A 16,630-nucleotide genomic window follows, 5' to 3' on the forward strand; every position below is an offset into this window, starting at 1 on the left:
ACAACAACAACAACTGCCTGGTGAGCACATGGCATGAGATGCAAGGTTTTAAGTGCTAGTTATCCCAGCACTGAGTCAATGGCTAACTGCAGAGCTAACCCAGTACAACAGAGTCGATCAATAACGCTGTGTGCTCAGTTGTAGGAGGTGACAAAGGTTACAATGCCTGAGTGCTTTCTGGTGGTGAGACTTTGCTGTGTACAGGCTCAGCCAGAGCTTGGCAGAATTACAGTGGCTGGTGCCTTCGTCAGCTCCGAGGGCTCTCGTTCCTCCTGCTTTGCCTCCTGATCGCTGCCTGTCAGCGGGGTTGGGAAAATGGGTGAGAGTAGGGCACAAGGAGAAGAGTGCTGAGTGAGAAATGTGCTTATGGAGATTTCTGATGTTAAAAGAGAGGTTTTATTCACGTTCTGCAGCCACAAGGAGCCCTGGAGGTGCGGTGATGACTCTTGCAGGGTTTTACAGAGAACCTTCATGGATAATGCCTCTCGGCACCGCTGTCACTAAACCTGCAGCTGGCTGTTCTAGCAGGGATGGGCTGATGGCACGGTGCTAACTTGGGAGCAGAGAAGGCTGCTTTGGACTCATCCAGGCTCCCCTATTAGGGACAGCTGCTCATTTCATCTTAATTCCTTAATTTATTGCAGCTGTTGCTTACAAAAGCTGTGTTCTTGCACCTGAGGCCTACCTCAGGTTGCTGTGTGAGCTGTGTGTTTCTCACAGGCTGTAACCAACCCTCGCTTTCTGTTTTTCTCAGGGCTTTGTGCTCAGTCTTCCACTGTAGTAGGAAGCTTCAGTTTCAGTGTAGCACTAGGGTAAGTACAGATTTGCCTAAATGTTTTTGATCTTGGGAGATTAAGGCTCTGCATACCTGTAGAAGACAGATTTCTATCTTGCTCTTATGCCTAGTGCCTTACTGCTTGCAACATGCCGTACGTAAAATAATGCCTGCCCATGTTAGCATCAGGTGTGAGAGCACGTGGAGCACGTCAGGTAACCTGCCATAACGGCTGTACTGGGTTGGTGTGACACAGGAGATCTGCTGCTTGTGGGGGGGCCAAAATGAAGCCTGCCAAGGCTCGGTTTTCAAAGGGTGTCTGCAAGGGTATCCCAAAGGAGAACGAACCCCATGTGTCGGGTAGGAAGGGCTCCTCCATCAGAAGGGTGGATTTCCTCTGCCTGCTGAAGATAGCGAGATTACGAAGGGCAGGCATGCCACCGGTTTGAATTTGGAGCATATTTATGAAGACTGAGGTTTTCCAAGTTACAGACTAGATGGGAAGGAGGAGGCTGGCGAGGAAGCTTTAGGTATTTCTTGCCTTTAATTTTCTCGCTTTCACGTTGCCTTCTTGTGGCTCCGTGGACAGCTGCAGCACAGAAGTGCAGCTGGTGGCAAGGTGGGAGGTGGCTGCCTGAGAGGAATTTGCTTGGTTTCCACGTAGCGGTGGGCTTCAGCAGCTCCAGTACTTGCTGGGTACGGCAGGAAACCATCAGTGCCAGCTCAGTTTATCTGGAGACCCACTGACCTCTCAGGGATAAAATCACACTAATCCGAAAAACTTCCTTCATGTGCCATAGCGTTTGTTTACTTAGCAAACTTCTCATTTTCTGTTTTTTTTTTTTTTTTTCCACTTTTCTTCATGCCTGGTGTGAATGCAGTCGGGGCAAGCAGTGCAGATCACGGATGTAATCTTCACTATATTATACTGTGAATAAGGAAACATTTCTATCAGCGCTGTTTCATCCTGGAGATGAGCACTGAGAGAGCAAGGAAGGACCAGTCAGACCCAGCTAAACTCCTTCCATACAGCTGGTGGTTGGGAGGAGCTGCTCGCTGGGTCTGGGCTCTGTTCCTCAGCTGGTTTTGAATAGTTTCACTAACAACTCGTTCCTCATCCTGCTCTTAAGCAAGTAACTCCCTTCTGGTCACCTCCCGTGCAGCGCTGTGTTGTGCAGTCCTGGGAAGACCACAAGTGTCTTCTCAAGCTGGATTCTTTAGAAAAGCAAACATCCAGCTGCTCAGAGAGGTAGTGGATGAGATCCCGTGGGACACGGTCCTTAGGGGGGACGCAGGATCTGGTCAGAGCTGGCAGCTCTTTAAGGACATTTTTCTTAGGGCACAGGAGCTCTCTGTTCCCATATGTGGTAAATCAGGCAGGGAGGGTAGGAAGCAGGCATGGCTGAGCAAGGATCTGCTGCTCAAACTGAGGCAGAAGGAACTGCACAGGTGGTGGAAGCAGGGCTGTGTGCCCTGGGAAGAGGGCAGAAATGCTGTCTGGATGGGCAGGGATGGGGTCAGGAAGGCCAAGGCACGGATGGAATTAAACGTGGTGAGGGAGGCAAAGAATAACAAGAAGGGTTCTGCAGGTACATTGGTCACAAAAGAAAGACCAAGGAGAGCGTATTGCCTCTGACAAATGAAGACAGGACTGGTAACACACATGGAGAAGGCAGCAGGACTTAACAACAACTTCACTGGTGGTCGGGCTTCCCACGTCTCTTGAGACCCCAAACCTCTTGGCAGGGCTGGAGGGAGCAGAGCCCCTCATGCTGTAAGCAAGGAGCAGGTCCGGGACCTCCTGACACAACTGAACAGCTACAAGTCCATGGGACCCGATGCCATGCCTCCCAGGGGCCTGAGGGAACTGGCTGATGTAGTCCCCAAGCCTCTCTCCATCGTGTTTGAAAAATCCTGGCAGCCAGTTGAAGTCCCCAGTGACTGGAAAAAGGGAAACATCGCTCCCGTTTCTAAAAAGGGTGGGAAGAGAACCCAAGGATCTACAGGCTGGTGAGCCTCACCTCTGCGCCTGGCAAGATCCTCCTGGAGGCATTGTCAAGGCACGTGCAGGACAAGGAGGTGATCTGAGACAGCCAGCAGGGCTTCCCCAAGGGCAAATCATTCCTGATCCATCTGGTGGCCTTCTGTGATGGAGCGATTTCGCTGTGAGGGTGGTGAGAACCCGTGGCTGCCCCATCCCAGAGAAGCTGTGGCTGCCCCATCCCTGGAGGTGCTCAAGGCCAGGCTGGACGGGGCTTTGGGCAGCCTGATCTAGTGGGTGGCATCCCTGCCCGTGGCAGGGGGTTGGGGTTAGATGAGCTCTAAGGTCCCTTCCAACCCAAGCCATTCTGTGATTCTTCCCTTTTTCCACGATGCGCTCACCCACCCCTTGGCCAGTAACACAGCGTATCTGTGGAAAGGATGAGCAGAAGCGTGTTTGGGACAGCTGGGGGATGCTGTTAGCAGACCCGCTGGTTGTGCAGTAGGACCTCAGCAGGTGGGAGGAAGCTGAGCCATGGGACCTGTCCTGAGGACAACAGAGTTGTGTTCATGGCTGGGAGAGTCCAGCAGAGAGCCACGGAGATGCTGAAATGGAACATGTGCGATGTGAGTGTTACTGGGACTGATCCCGGAGAAGAGGTGCCCTGGGGGCTTCTCAGCAGTGCAACAAATCCCACGTGGGGGGCAGTAAAATGGGCCCAGGGGAACTCAGCGACAGGAGGAGAGGTCCCCAGGAGTGGATGCACGTGTGTGAGCCCTGGCACCCGCTGCCAGTCGCCTGTGACCCCGTTGGTGTGCCTGTCACAGGCACGGTGCAGCCCCCGAAGCGATGCGCCTGGTGCGGTGGCAGCACGGTGAGGGCTGGCCTGCTGCTTGCTGACGGCCTCAGTCATTCCTGGTGTGCATCCCCGGTGCTGCGTGCCCCTTCGAGAGATCAGCATCAGCTCTGGGGACTGAGCTTGGTGGTTTTTTTTTGTTTTGTTTTGTATCTCCTGGCTGCTGGAGCCAGCTTTGGCTGTGCTGGGGCTCGCCAGTTAACTGTGCATCAGTCTGGAGCTTTGGAAGGTATTGAATCAGCTGCTTCTATGGCAGCCCGTGTGCTTGCTGGCTTTATTTAAAGTTTGTCTGAATAGGAAATGCTCTTCCCAGAAAAGGGGGAATTGTGATTTCTGTCTGAATGGACCCTGACCTGACTGCCAAAGGGAAACTGAGGAAAACGGGTGTTGGAACAGGGAGCAGGCAGGGACCGATCCTTCCACCAGGCGCAGCGGCTTCTCGTCGGTGTGCTGCTGCTGTGGGGTGCTGAGGGACGCTTTTGCATCCGTGGGTGGCACTGGTGGTGTTTAGCCTTTGTGCCAGCCCCATTGTGCAGTGTGGGAGGATGCTGTGTGGTGCTGGCCGAGGTCTGGGCTCAGCACCTCTTGGACAGCACCTCAGTGACCGTGCGGGTTGCTGCCCTCCTGAGGCTCACTGCTGTGCCTGGTGCTGGCTGGCGGAGATGTTCCAAAATTGTTCTAGAGACATTAGAAAAATTTCTAAATAGGACTTGTTTCCAGCAGGAGGATGCGGTTTAAAATACTGCTGGAAGCAGGCGGCATGGGGAGCTGAGGGTGGCTGCGAGTGCTCGAGGAGAAACGACAAACTTCTGCGCTGACCTGGGGAGTGCTGGAGACCCTGGGGCGGGCTGCAGTGAAACTCTGCCTTGTGCTTGTTGGCAGCTCTGGCCCAGCTTCAACTTCAAGCAAAATGCCAGGTCCCCCTTCCCCTGTCCCCCCGAGGCTGGCGTGCCCCTTGGGGCAGCTCCGAGGCAGCCTGGCTTCGGGGGGCTCTCTGGGCACCGGGCAGCCGCTCTTCAGGGCTGTTACTCGGTGTGTGGGGGTGATGTTTTCCAGATTGAAAAGGGCTTCTCTCTTAGTGACAAGGAAAGAATGGGACAGAGCAAAAGTGAGAGCAGGCATCTCTTTACTAACCAAACTTATTTATTGCTGAGTCTTTCTGGCGAGTTAGGCTGACGTGGAAGACTGCCCAGGAGTTCTGCAGCCTTTTTGTTGGTGCAAAACATGTTACTGTAGGAGCTCGCCAGACGCATTTCTTCTGGCTGGTTAGCCAGTAAGTCTGTTAATAGGTACCAAACAGCTTAGCAGTGCTATTTTTTTCCTCCTCCAAGCTTCCAATGGACCCGAAGACTTGGAGCGTGCTACTTGTCAGCAGCGGGCTGCCAAAGCTGCCTTGGAGGGTTTGGAACTAGACACTTTTTCCATTTACTCTGCAAAGTTGTTTCTCTGGTAGTACAAAAAGAAATGTTCCTGGAGCTCTTGTTATGCAAGCTGGATTTCAGAGAAGGTGGCACGCAAATAATGGGCTGTGTACCTGGGAATCTCCTCCTGAGCGCCCGGCGAGGTGATGGGAAACGAGCACACCAGGAGCAGCATCTGCAGGTTCAGTAATTCCAGGAGTGATGCTTTTGCCACACGTGCAGCTGATGTATGTCAAAAGTAAGACTTCAGAAAGAGGTGTCCTGCTTGTCTGCACCATGCTTTGGGTGTGTTCTCCCTGGTGTTTCTGTAATTGCCGTGCTGTGCCTGTACTGTCGTGCTCTGATGGCACGGGATCATCGGTTCCAACAGCATCTTAAAATGCCTGTGTAGAAGCAAGTAAGACGTTCTTACATCTTTCTGTTTAATTCTTAGATGCAACGCCAAGCCCGAGATGAGGAGTGCTATTCTGGAGGTGTAAGCTATGCAGGGTATTTTTACTGGGGACATTTTCACTTTCTTTTGTTTGGCGGAGGGGTGTGCGGCAGTTGGTGTGGCGGCGTGAAGCACCTCTCGAGGCGCTCAGCGCTCTGCAGTGTGAGGCTCACTTCCTTTCAGCTGCAGATCTGATGAGTAAGTTGGTGCTCTACCTGTAAAAGCACTTGTGGGGAGAAGCGAAGAGCCTTGAAAATGAAAAATACGCCCTGGGTTCCTGGATGTAAACGCAGCAGTAGCACACTGAGCTGCCGGGAAGTCCGGCTTAGGAGCCGTGTGCTCTTGTAAGTCCTGCCGTGAGTCTTTTAAGACTGGAGCAGTTCAGTTGAGCAGTCCTCACGGCTGTTCAGCTGCTGTGTGTGAAAAGGATGCTGGATTATGACATTCAGGTTGCGTTGCCTTTGGGTGAGGACAGAAACACCGTGACTGTAGCTTGGAGCCCGTGCGCGGTTGGAATCGGTGTGGGTGCAGAGCAGTTTGCACCTTTCTGGCACAGGCTTTTGTGTGACCGCTTGCTGAGGTCCTGGACACTAAATTGGTCGAAATGGCCCTGGCCCTGCTGCTTGCTCCCTCACCACACGTTTCCTGCCTGCTCAGCACCCAGCCTGGGACCAGCACCGCTCGTGCAGGGCAGGAGGCGCGGCAGCGCGGGCTGGGAGGCTGGTGCTGAGCTCAGCGTGGTCAGGGCAAATAACTCGTGCAAGATCAAATTATTTCTTAGGTGTTTTTCTCTCTTGCTCTGGCCAGCGTAAGTCGTTTCTTGTGTTGTTGAACACATAAATAGAAACTGTTGACAACCCTGTTTTTTTCCAAAGACAGGGAAGAGGAAAATTGAGGAGAAGAGGCTCTGACCTCTCCTAGCAGCAAGGCCTGAGTGTGGGAGATGCATGATAACACGGTGAAAATAAAATGGTGAAAAAGCACAGAAGTCGCAGTGCTTCCAGGTTCTACCGGAATTGCTTCTGGACTGCCTGCTGTGTGGTTCTCTTATAGCTCTTTCATTAAAGTTGCTTCTTTTGTGCCTTGAGTCAGGAGCAGGCTAAGTAGTGAGGGTCTTCGTTTGGGGGTCTTCCAGAAATAGCTGTTGTCAGCTCTGGGCTCAGAGGGATTTTCTTTCTAGTGAGGGATTTTCTAGTTGCTCTGCTGACATTTTTCATTCTGTCCATGTGCCCTGTTCCCACGGGCCTGTGCGTCGGTGCTGTGGTACCTACAGCATTTAGCAAGCCTGCTTTTTGGCATGGCAGCACCAGGGGTTTTGTGCATTTAAGCTAAAAACTTGAATTCTGTTTGAGCAGAGCAAATTTAGCCTGTCTGCTCTGTGTCAGCAGGTTCAGGGCTGTGCATCTCCCCGACGGAGTGCCCGTGGCTGTGCTGAGCCCCCACAGAGGCTTCTTCCACTTGAGGCTGCTGGGGCTTGGCCTCAGGCTGTTGCTGAAGCGCGCTGGTCGCTTGCTCCGTTGCTTTAACTCCTGGTTGAGCTTTAGACCATGTCTGTTCTGCACAGAACAGTTTGGGTTGGAGACCTAGGGTTTTCTGGAGTGAGAGCTCAGGTAGGCAGGGGTGACCCGAGAGCATCTCCTGCCTTTTTGCAGCGACATGGCTCCAGGGTGGCGGTGGCTTTGCCTGCCTTCTGCAGCAGTCACGGCACGAAGACTTCAGATCTGTCTGAGGGCTTCATCGGAGATGACCTGGGACTTCACAGCACACTGGGTTTTGGAGACTCACCTCTGTGGGGAAGCTGTGACTCTTCTAGGCAACTTAAGCGGCGCAGTCAAAAACTTGGGATAACCCAAATTATCAAGTATCTGGGGAAAATCTTGGAGATAAAAATACCGAGAAATAAATTCCTGTGAGGTAACAGTGGTGTTATGTATGAAACTGGCAACTCTCCGCAGCTTGTTGAGTTACTGAGTGGCTTGACAGCTTCTTAAAATGGATTAGAGCTGACTTAAAGCATCAGCTGGGGAGTGTGAATGAGCAGGGCGTTACGTTGGCAGGAGGAGAAGAATTGGTTGCAGTGACTGTCCCCTGCCTTGTAATCGTTGGGCTTCCTTGTGACACTTCTGGTGTTACTGATGCGAGGTAAGAAAGACCAGAACAGTATTTGAGGCCTTCCAGGTGACTGCAAGGCATTTTTTTGGTAGGTTTTAGCTTCTTTTTAGCCAGTGCTTTTGACAGTAAAACGCTGTCCTTGATTTTCTTCCGTGCCACAGTTCAGTGCTGTTGGGCAGTTTATTGCCATGAATAACTGCCCTGCAGAGTCCCCGGCTGGTGCTCGTTGTCTGGCCATGCCTGACCTTGTGGACGGGACTTCTGAAGTCTTTAACTCAGAAAAAAGTGATGACTTCACGTTCAGCCTGTGTTGTACTTAACAGTTTAGAAAATATTTCCTGCGAGCTCTGCTGCCATAACGTGCTGGTTTTGTTAGGGGTCAGCTTCTGAGAGATTGCACGGTGCCTGGCCAGAAGGCTAAAATAGCAAGCGGGCTCGGTTACGTCTATAATTACCAGTCTCACTTCATGTATCTCATGATTTGCATATCGTTTTGCAAACGTCCAGATGGTGAGGAAAATAAGCTCTGAGCCTGAATTTACAAGGGATGTGCTCTGAGCTCCTGGGGGCTGTTAAGGCTGTGCTGGAGGTGGGCCGGGGGGAGCAGGGGGCTCCCTGGCCTGGGGGGCAGAACCAGAATGGAAATGGGAGGGCCTGTGCTGCTCGGAGGAATGCTGTTATCACAAAAGCACAAGAATATTACAAAGTTAATCAAAGATTAAACCGAGTGCTGGCCGCAGGACTGTGGTGTCATAGCTGTCCCTGGACCCTGGGCAGTCCCATTGCTGCAGAAATGCTGCCGATGCTGCCAGTTACCCTCTGGGCTGAAAAAGATGTGAAATGTCCAGTTTGCTGTCCGGGGGAGGTGTTGAAACCAAGCGGGCCGTGGGTTAAGGCAGCGGGCAGCCTTCGGTCTCGTTTGGGAGCAGCGCAAAGGCCGTGCCGAGAGGGCCGACGTGCAGCTGGCCGCTGGGTCTTGTCCGTGGCTCCTTGGGCTCAGTTGTCGCTGAGACAGCAATCTTCTGCTCCTGAACGTGTGCTGTTAACGGGGGGGGCAGGCAGTTTTGTTTGGTTTTTGATTTCTGCAACTTCCATCAAGCTTCAGGCACTCTGAAAATCTGTGGCGAGCAAAATCCGCTTCGGGAAGTGGCACGAGGAGGCAGTGGGAGTTCGAGGAGGGGGCACCCTTTGATTTTAACACAGCTCCTGAAAAGGTAGCACCACTGAGTGATAAGCACGTGCTGGTAACTACCTGAAGTATCCCTTAACTGTGCAGTGGTTCGTTGCTGTAAGCTGCTCTTTGTTTTCTGCTAGGACCAGTGACAGTGGGAATATTGAACTTCTTGAGTTGAGGTTGAGTCTCAAGGATCGTTGGGTGTTTTGTTTTTTTTTTTTTTATTCTCAGTGACAATTTTATACTCATCACACCCTTTTATCCCTGAATTCCTGCTGTTACTGTCTTTACAGAGGTACAATTAGGGAAGAGTTGATTTTGAAAAACAAAACGTCAGGGATTTGTTGCAAACGCGTGGCAGTATAAAAATGCCCTGAACGGGCACCAGTGTTAAAGAGTGCTTGTACTGCTCACTTGGTGCATCCCACGGGAAAGATGGCAAGGCTGACTGCTACGTACTGTCCTTCCCTCTTTGTTTTCCCCTTTGATCACCAGAAAAAAAAAATCATAATCCCATCTTAAAGCAGGTGGGAAGGAGCTGAATGAATTCCAAAATGCGTGCAAGTGGTGGTGAAGCAGATCAGAGGATTGTTGGTGGCTGTTGCTGCTTTTGTTAAGCTACCCGACTGCCTGTCCCCCTGTTTACCTTCTATGGGCATACCCTGCAGAAATGCTGTTTTTCTTAGTCTGGATAGCTAAAATTCAAACTTTATTAATAAGTCATGAGGAACATGGCAGGTTATACAGAAGACTGAATTTAGTGATTCTTGCTTGGTATTCCTGATCAACTACGTGAGCGTTACCAACACAGAACAGTGGTAAGACTTTAATTTCTTTAAAAATAACTGTTTTTGTACAGTATTAGCATGATGTGCCTATCCTTCCATGGGCTCACACCTTGCTGCTGCCAGGTGCCACCAGAACACGCGGGGAAGGCAGGAGTCTCCTCTTGCTCTGCCAAAGCCATGAGAATGGCTGGTGAGGATGCTCCTTTGCCTTCATGTTATCTTTTAAGAGTTAATTTTATTATTTTTACCTAGGGATTTGAATTCTCCTCAGTGTTTTCCTCTTCCAATGCCTCTTGCAGATAAAGTGCCCTCCAGTGCCGGTAGTTACTTAGGAGGAGCTGCGGTGCGGATTCGCTGCGGGGAGGGCGCGCTGCAGGTGCCTGGGTGAGGTTTGATCACTTTTTCCAGCTTCCACAGTAGCAGGGGAGCCCGGGGAGAGTTCTCTGCTTAATTACGGCTCCCTCGCCCTGCCTGCTCTGAGCAGAGGAGCCCTGTGAAAGCGTCAGAGCTGCAAGAGGAGCTCTGGCCTTCTGCTTCTCCGCTGGGTTTCAGTGATGCCAAGAGGAGAGTGATGGAAAAAAAAATAAAATAAAAAATCCCATTCTGGGTGGAAGTTGGTGGCTGGAGAGAGCAGAGAGCGTCACCTCTGCAGCCTCGGAGGCTCTCTTGGTGCCAAGCAGCAGGCCTGCTTCTGCTTTAGTTACATTCAGTCACGGGGCTGGGACTGAGCTGTGCTTCCCCGCAGTTTTTGGGATGTCCGCTGGCCTGTGCCAGGCTCCCACAGAGGCACTGGGCCACGCATGGGCAGCGCTGGGCCTCGTGCTGTGGCACCTGTGCCTCTGGTCCTGCACCATCCCACAAAACAAGGGTGGGTGTAGTGTGTCCTGCAGGCCCCTCGGTAAGTCGTCCCCATGCAGGAACTCGTGGGGAGGGCTTAGGGTGGCAGTCCAGGAGCTGGGCTGCTCGTGGCTTCTTTCTCCCCTTGCTGAAGCAGAAATGCTCTTTCAGGTGCCCGTACGGCTCTGCTTGCTGAGGTGCTTTTGGGGCTGTCTGCGTGGATCCCAGCAGGAGCTGGGGGATCTGTCAGGAGCCTGCTGCTGCCTTAGGGACCGCAGGGAGCAGCGCTGGGGAGGTGGCCGTGCTCGTGGGATATTCGGGGAGAATTGCACAGAGCTGCACCGCTGTGAGCTTGTGCTGGCTTAGAACAAAGCTTTGCACAAACGGGACTTTCTCTCTTGACTGATTATTTTAATTTGCGCCTTTCATGTAGGGATGCGTGCCTCCAAATGCATTAACTTAAAGATATTTTTAGCAGTTCCGTATATTTGGAAACACACTGGCTAATGAAAAGCTGTAAATCTGCAGTCTCTTGAATTCCTTTAGATTTTGCTCACACCAAACTTTGGGCAAGTTCCTCGGGCGTTTTGCCAGCGCTCTTTCATAAAGTGAAAGTGTTTCAATTTTTTCTGCCTTGTTCTTTCTAATGACTATTTGAAAGGTTTGGCTCGTGTGTGACTACTTTGAAGCTGGAAATCATTAAGTAATGACGAGCGGTACATTTATCAGCCTCTCATTCTTTCTATAACAACTTCATTATTCGCTTGCATAACCCAGGGTATTCCTTTTTCCAGGGGCTCCAAGACAGGCAGCGATGACGAGGTGCTGGCGTGGTGGCACGGAGTGCTCAGGGCGGTGGGGTCCCTGTGTCAGTGCTGGTTCCTGCTGCTCGCTCCCCACAGGACTTCGGGAGCTGAGCAGTGGCATTCCTGGGGTGGAATTTGAAAGCAGCTTCTGTGCCGTGTTTGCAGATGAGGATGAGAGGAGCATAGGGGTTACGAGGATTGCTCTGACCAGGTCTCATCCACGTCCCTGTGAACCCGCAGGGAGCTGCACGAGGCCGGGGCCGGGCTCTGCGTGGCACTGCCCAGGACAGGAGCGGAGGCCCCGGGTGCAGCCTGCAGCCAGGAGGCTCCCCCTGGCCCCCAGCAGCACTTCTGGGCTGGGGGGGCTGGAGCCCTGGCACTGGGACCAGGGGCTGGGGGGTCTCCCCCTGAGGGGTCTCCAAACCCACCTGGGAGTGAGGCCGGGGGGTCTGTGAGGATGCCGGGTGCCCCCAGCCTCAGCCAGGCTGCAGTTCTGTGCTGAGCTGCTTACATCCCTTACATCCCATCCCTGGTAGCGACGTGAAGCCCCTGACAACTTTTGGTTGTGGAATTCAAGAGCTAATGTAAGAGGACACTGCAGCCCCTCCCAACCCCACAGCCCCTCATGAACCCCTCTTCTTAATGCCGGCCTCTGGGCAGCTGCCTTGTTCTGTACCTCTGAGGATTTTAATTTTTTTCCCCAAAATGTTTGTCTGCATCCTTGAGCTGTCCAAACCTTCGTTATCCATTCAAACCCGAGATCTGTAGAATTTTACAAAAACTCCTGGCTTCAGTGGCCAAGCAGAGAATTGTGTTGATTAGCTCGGCCTTCAGAGTAATCAGTTCCCTATTGATCGTCCTCAGGCACGCTGCCTTGCCGGTGAGGACTTCCACTGTGAGCCTTGGGATGTGCACGCTGGAGGTTTTTAGGCTTGGAGCAGGTTTGGCACAGCAGCACCTACAGACACTTGATTTCCAAACCCCAAAATGCTCTGTTGGAGTGAGGAGGGCAGGCAGCTCGCATGGAAAAATTGAGAGTATAAAAAGATGACAGCCATGAGTGTGAGGCTGATGTCAGGCAAGCGGTGTTGGAGATCAAAATTAAGGTTAAATTTGGAGGTTAAATGCTCCTTTTCAGGCTAGGACAGCGCCGTGTGGGCTCGCTTCCTTCACACCAGGATGTGGGAAGGCTGTCCCAGTAGGACAGGGCTCTAAAATATGAATAGGTCCCCGAGGCCCTAAAACATGAAGATCCTTGAAATGCTTTTCCAGGGGGAGCGAGATGGGTCCTGGTCCCCCCTCTGTGCACTCGGTGGTACAGGAGGCTTGGGGGGCCTGCTGGGGCTGTCCCTGAAGCCTCAGCTCCCTGTGGGCTGTGTGGAGGTGTGAATGTCTGCGTGGCTCTGGGGCTCGGGAAGATCCACGGGGCGCTGCGTGTGCCAGGACTCAAATACAGAACCGGGGCTGGAGCAGTCCCACGGGTTGTGCAGAAATATGGTTTATCTGGACAGGCACAGCAAGCAAATGCCCAAATGGTAGAGATGTTTTGGATTTCCATAACAAAGCAGCTTTTAAGTACTAATTATGCTCTGTTAAACTTGTGCTGAAGTTGTTGCTCAGAGCTTTTCTTCTCACCCTTTTAAGTAGAAATACAGCAAATATCAAACTACAGATTAATTTCCAAAGCAGTTTGATTTGGAAGGGCTGTGTAGGAAGAGCAGGTTGGGCTTTCTCTGCAGTTCTGTGTCAGGGGGCTCACGTGGTCCTGAGCATCTGAGCATCCAGCTAAGGAGCTGCTGCTGATGTGATGAGGGCGCAGTGCCCTGCGAGCACCCTGCTGTGCTGGGGGGGCCTCCCCTGGCAGCAGTGTGCAGGGCTGGGGGCACAAGGAACGCATGCCCTGGTGTTCCCTAGGGTAACCCCGCTGTGTGTGGGTCGGGGCTGTCCTTGGGATGGGCACTGACAGACACTTTCTGCACGGTGACGTGCCTGTGGTGAGGGGGGTCCTGGCCTCCAGCAAGGCAGGGGATGGGGTAGGTGAAGCCGAGCTGGTCCCACCGTGAATCCTCGGCTGCAGCCGCTGGGGGCTGGCTCCTGGCCCCTGCACCCTCCTGAAGGCTGGAGGGCTCCTGGCCGAACGTGAAGCGTGGGGATTGTTGCTGCCGGCAGTCTTGGAAGGAGTGAAAATGACCTTTGGGTTTCCCTGACAACCTCAAACTTTCTTTCGAAGTGATGTCAGGAGGAGCAGTGTGCTCTTGGAGGAGCTACAGCTCTCGCAGCAGAAGCGAAGGGGTGGTTCAGCCCTGTGCTCACGGCCTGATGGAAAGGTTCATGCTCCTCCTGTGCTACAGGAGGGGAGGGGTGATTAAAAGGGGTAATTAAAAGGACTCATCTGACATGCTGCTGGCTTTGCACACCTACAGTACTATCATGGATTTTGAGTAAAGGGCTGTGGGGAAGTTTGTTCAGGCAGAAGTCTTTGACTGTCAGTTGCCCTTGGTTAACAACCACTTTCTAAAATTTTTTCCAGGATAGGAAGCTCGAGAGAGAATTCACACTGGATGAAAATAATTTCCTGAAGCTGGATATATTCCAGGAACCATAACCCAAATGTTTCTCTGTCCGTGGAGAAGATTTCACGTTTGAAATAACTTCTACTGAAGGTACGCACGTCTACCTTTTCTTCTGAAGCTCAGTAATGTCAGCACGTTTCGTACTTCTGTAGTGTGTGTGCTGGTGGTCGCTGCTGAGGTTGGTGTTGATATTTCATACCTGGAGGCATTTCAGAAGGAGCTGTAATGTCGCTGGGAGGGTCCTGCTGGTGATTCGGGGCTGGTTGTGTGCAGCTGGGGAGCTCTGCTGCTGTTGGATCTGCAGACTGGGCCTGGTGTGCTGGGTGGGATACTCCCTAAAAGCAGGCTGAACTGCCAACTGCTTCCCAAAACATGAACTTGAATTTAATGCCCATAGTTAATGGGAAGAAGACAACTTTTTTTTTTTTTTAAACTTTCCAGTGGCTATAATTCTGGAAGCTGCTTGTGGCTCTTCTAAGAAGTGGCAATATGGAAATGACACACAGAAAAAAGCTTGGTCACTGGGGTAGTGAAAGTGAATAGGCGTGACGTGAGAGTGAAAGGTTTTCATCGGGTGAAACTGGAAGCATGCACCAAAGTGATCAAGCAGGCAGTTTAAAGCAAGTGGAAGTGCCCTTCCATGCAGCCTGTAATTACCCAGGGGACTCGGTGCCCCAGGGTTATTTGGAGATGTCCTGGCTCTGTGAGGCAGGATGCTGGGCTGGCTGCTCATGGGAGCAGGCAGTCCTTGCTGGATCCATGCACGTGGTGGAACTAATGGATTTGGTCATGTTCCTGTGCGTATTTCAGTTAGGAAAAGCTTTCTTAATGCTACAAAGGTAAGAGACTGTGTGTGAAGAAAGGTTTCTCTAGGGGAGTAGGCTGTGAAGGAGTCCCCTTTCCTCTAGAGAAGTACTAGAAAAGTCTGCTGAACCCTTGGATGGAGTGAAGGCGTTCTCAAAGCTCCTGAGAGAATTCAGGAGATCCCAAGGGTTGTTACAGGTGAGCTGCAGAAAGAGGTGCTGCTGCTGCTGGAGCTGGTTATGGTTATGTAGCCTGTTGGACCTGATGGTTTGGAACTGGTGAAAATGGTTCTAGAAGCCATTTGAGCTGCAGCACGTGGATGGTAACAAGGCGGTTGTCTGTGCTAGCAAAATAGATAGAAAATAGTTGGAAATAAGTGTAGCCCACTGACAAATTGCAGTCATTCTCGAGACCCAGCTGGCTCAGGACGCTGATAGCTGTTCCTGCAAAGGATGTGCTGGGGGAGCTGAGAGCAGGGTTTGGGGAGGGCAGGCACTGCAGCTTGCTGACAGCCTCCAGGTTAGTGGTTTATTCTGAACTTGCACAGCTGTGAAACGTTTGAGGATCCTTCATAAACCTGGTTTCTGTCAGCTGGGCTAATGAACTCAGTGTGAAGAGAATTGAGCTTTTGGACACCGTGACCTTCTATGCCAGTAAACTCCCCAGGGTTTTTTCTTGCTGTGTGGAACATAATTAGTACTTCATTCTGCCTGCTCTTAAATTGGCTGCTTGATAGCTTTGAGGTGTCGCCATTCTGAGGTTTGTAGGAAGCTGTAAATGACTGACTGCCTATCCTCCTCCTCAGCGCCATTCACGGCTCTTTGTATCTGCTGGGTTCCTGAGCTGCAGCCATACATCAAGTCGAGTTTCATGCGGCTTGGGAAGCCGCGCTTGCTCTAGTTCTGCTCAGTCCCGTAGGGGAGCTGATCAGACCAGCTGTACTTGTTCTAGCTCTGCTCTCTTTGCAGAGAAGCTAACCAGACCAGTGCTTGAGATGCAAACACACGATAGTCAAAACGAAGTCACGCCTTCTGTTTACTTGCTTATTCCTACTCGTAATAAATCCTGGTGCTGCTTTTACGCCCTTGGCTGCTGCTCCGTATGGAGATCCTTGAGCAGTGGCTCCACAATCTTCTCCTAGTGGCTGTAACAAGCAGCAGCTGTTTAATTTGTGTTAAAGTGCCACATTGCTTCCAAGGAGGGCTGCTTGTTTGCTCCATGCTGGCTGCAGCACCTGATCCTGGTGGAAGCCAGGGAGGTGGCTCCATCCTGAGACAGCTCCGCGAGCCCGCAGGAGGAAGGAAGGAGGTCCTGAGCATGGAGTGGGCAGGCAGAGGAGTGTGAGTGTGTGAAGTTCAGAGGAAAGAAACAGGACAGTGTGGGGTACACCTCGGATCAGCGTGGTGCTGGCACCCCTGTCTGGGCACCGGGCGGCTGCAGGGCCCTGCTCAGAGGGGCACTGACAGCTCGCGGGTGGCTGCTGGGTGCTGGGTTTCCTGCCATGAGCACGGAGTTTGAGCTGCCCTTTTCTTGTCCAGTTGCTTATTACCATGCAATCGTTCTGCAGCTGGTTGTCAGCTTTGAGGTTTAAGCTAAATGTTTTTCTGTGGCTAGTGAATGCTGCTACCTTGCTGCTTGTCTTTCTTCTGATATTACTTACAATACGTCGAGGAGCTCTGGTTCTTTTGGGGCCTTACCTGCTGCATTTTTTCTCTTACTCTTTATGTTTATACCAGCTGCTGATTGACAAGAAACTGAACTTTTCCTTAGGATTATTTGGAGCAGTGTATGCAAAATTCTTCTTTGGGGCTTCAGGCGAACCACCGATCTTACTGTTCCTGGCCATCTGTTTGTTTTTGTTGTGTTTTTAATAAATTGCGTAACAATTTGCTTTAAGCAGACTTTTTGAAAGTAAGTTTCAGACCTCAAGTTCACCAGGTTAAATAACGTGATACTTTATTTCCTGCACTGGTTGTTCAGCAACAGTGTTTTAAAGTTGTGAAGTCTTTGGGTGAGTACCACTAGTCCTGGTGATCCGCTGTCATCTCACAGCTGTGTTCTGAAGCCGTC

General features: G+C 51.7%; 1 protein-coding gene across 3 annotated transcripts in view; it reads left to right on the plus strand.

The window, feature by feature from the left end:
* Positions 1–16,630, plus strand: part of PPP6R2 (protein phosphatase 6 regulatory subunit 2) — a 106,052-nt gene that overhangs the window by 11,110 nt on the left and 78,312 nt on the right. For 2 of the 3 annotated variants that reach the window (XM_084520611.1, XM_084520609.1), the window contains exon 2: positions 13,714–13,846. The gene's annotated coding sequence lies outside the window, so the exon portion shown is untranslated. Of the gene's footprint in view, positions 1–684; positions 813–13,713; positions 13,847–16,630 lie in introns of those variants that run through there. The other variant, XM_084520610.1, reaches the window with a different exon arrangement.

The sequence above is a fragment of the Aythya ferina genome, assembly GCF_964211825.1.
Source record: "Aythya ferina genome assembly, chromosome: 1".
In the NCBI taxonomy this organism is placed as follows: Eukaryota; Metazoa; Chordata; class Aves; order Anseriformes; family Anatidae; genus Aythya; species Aythya ferina.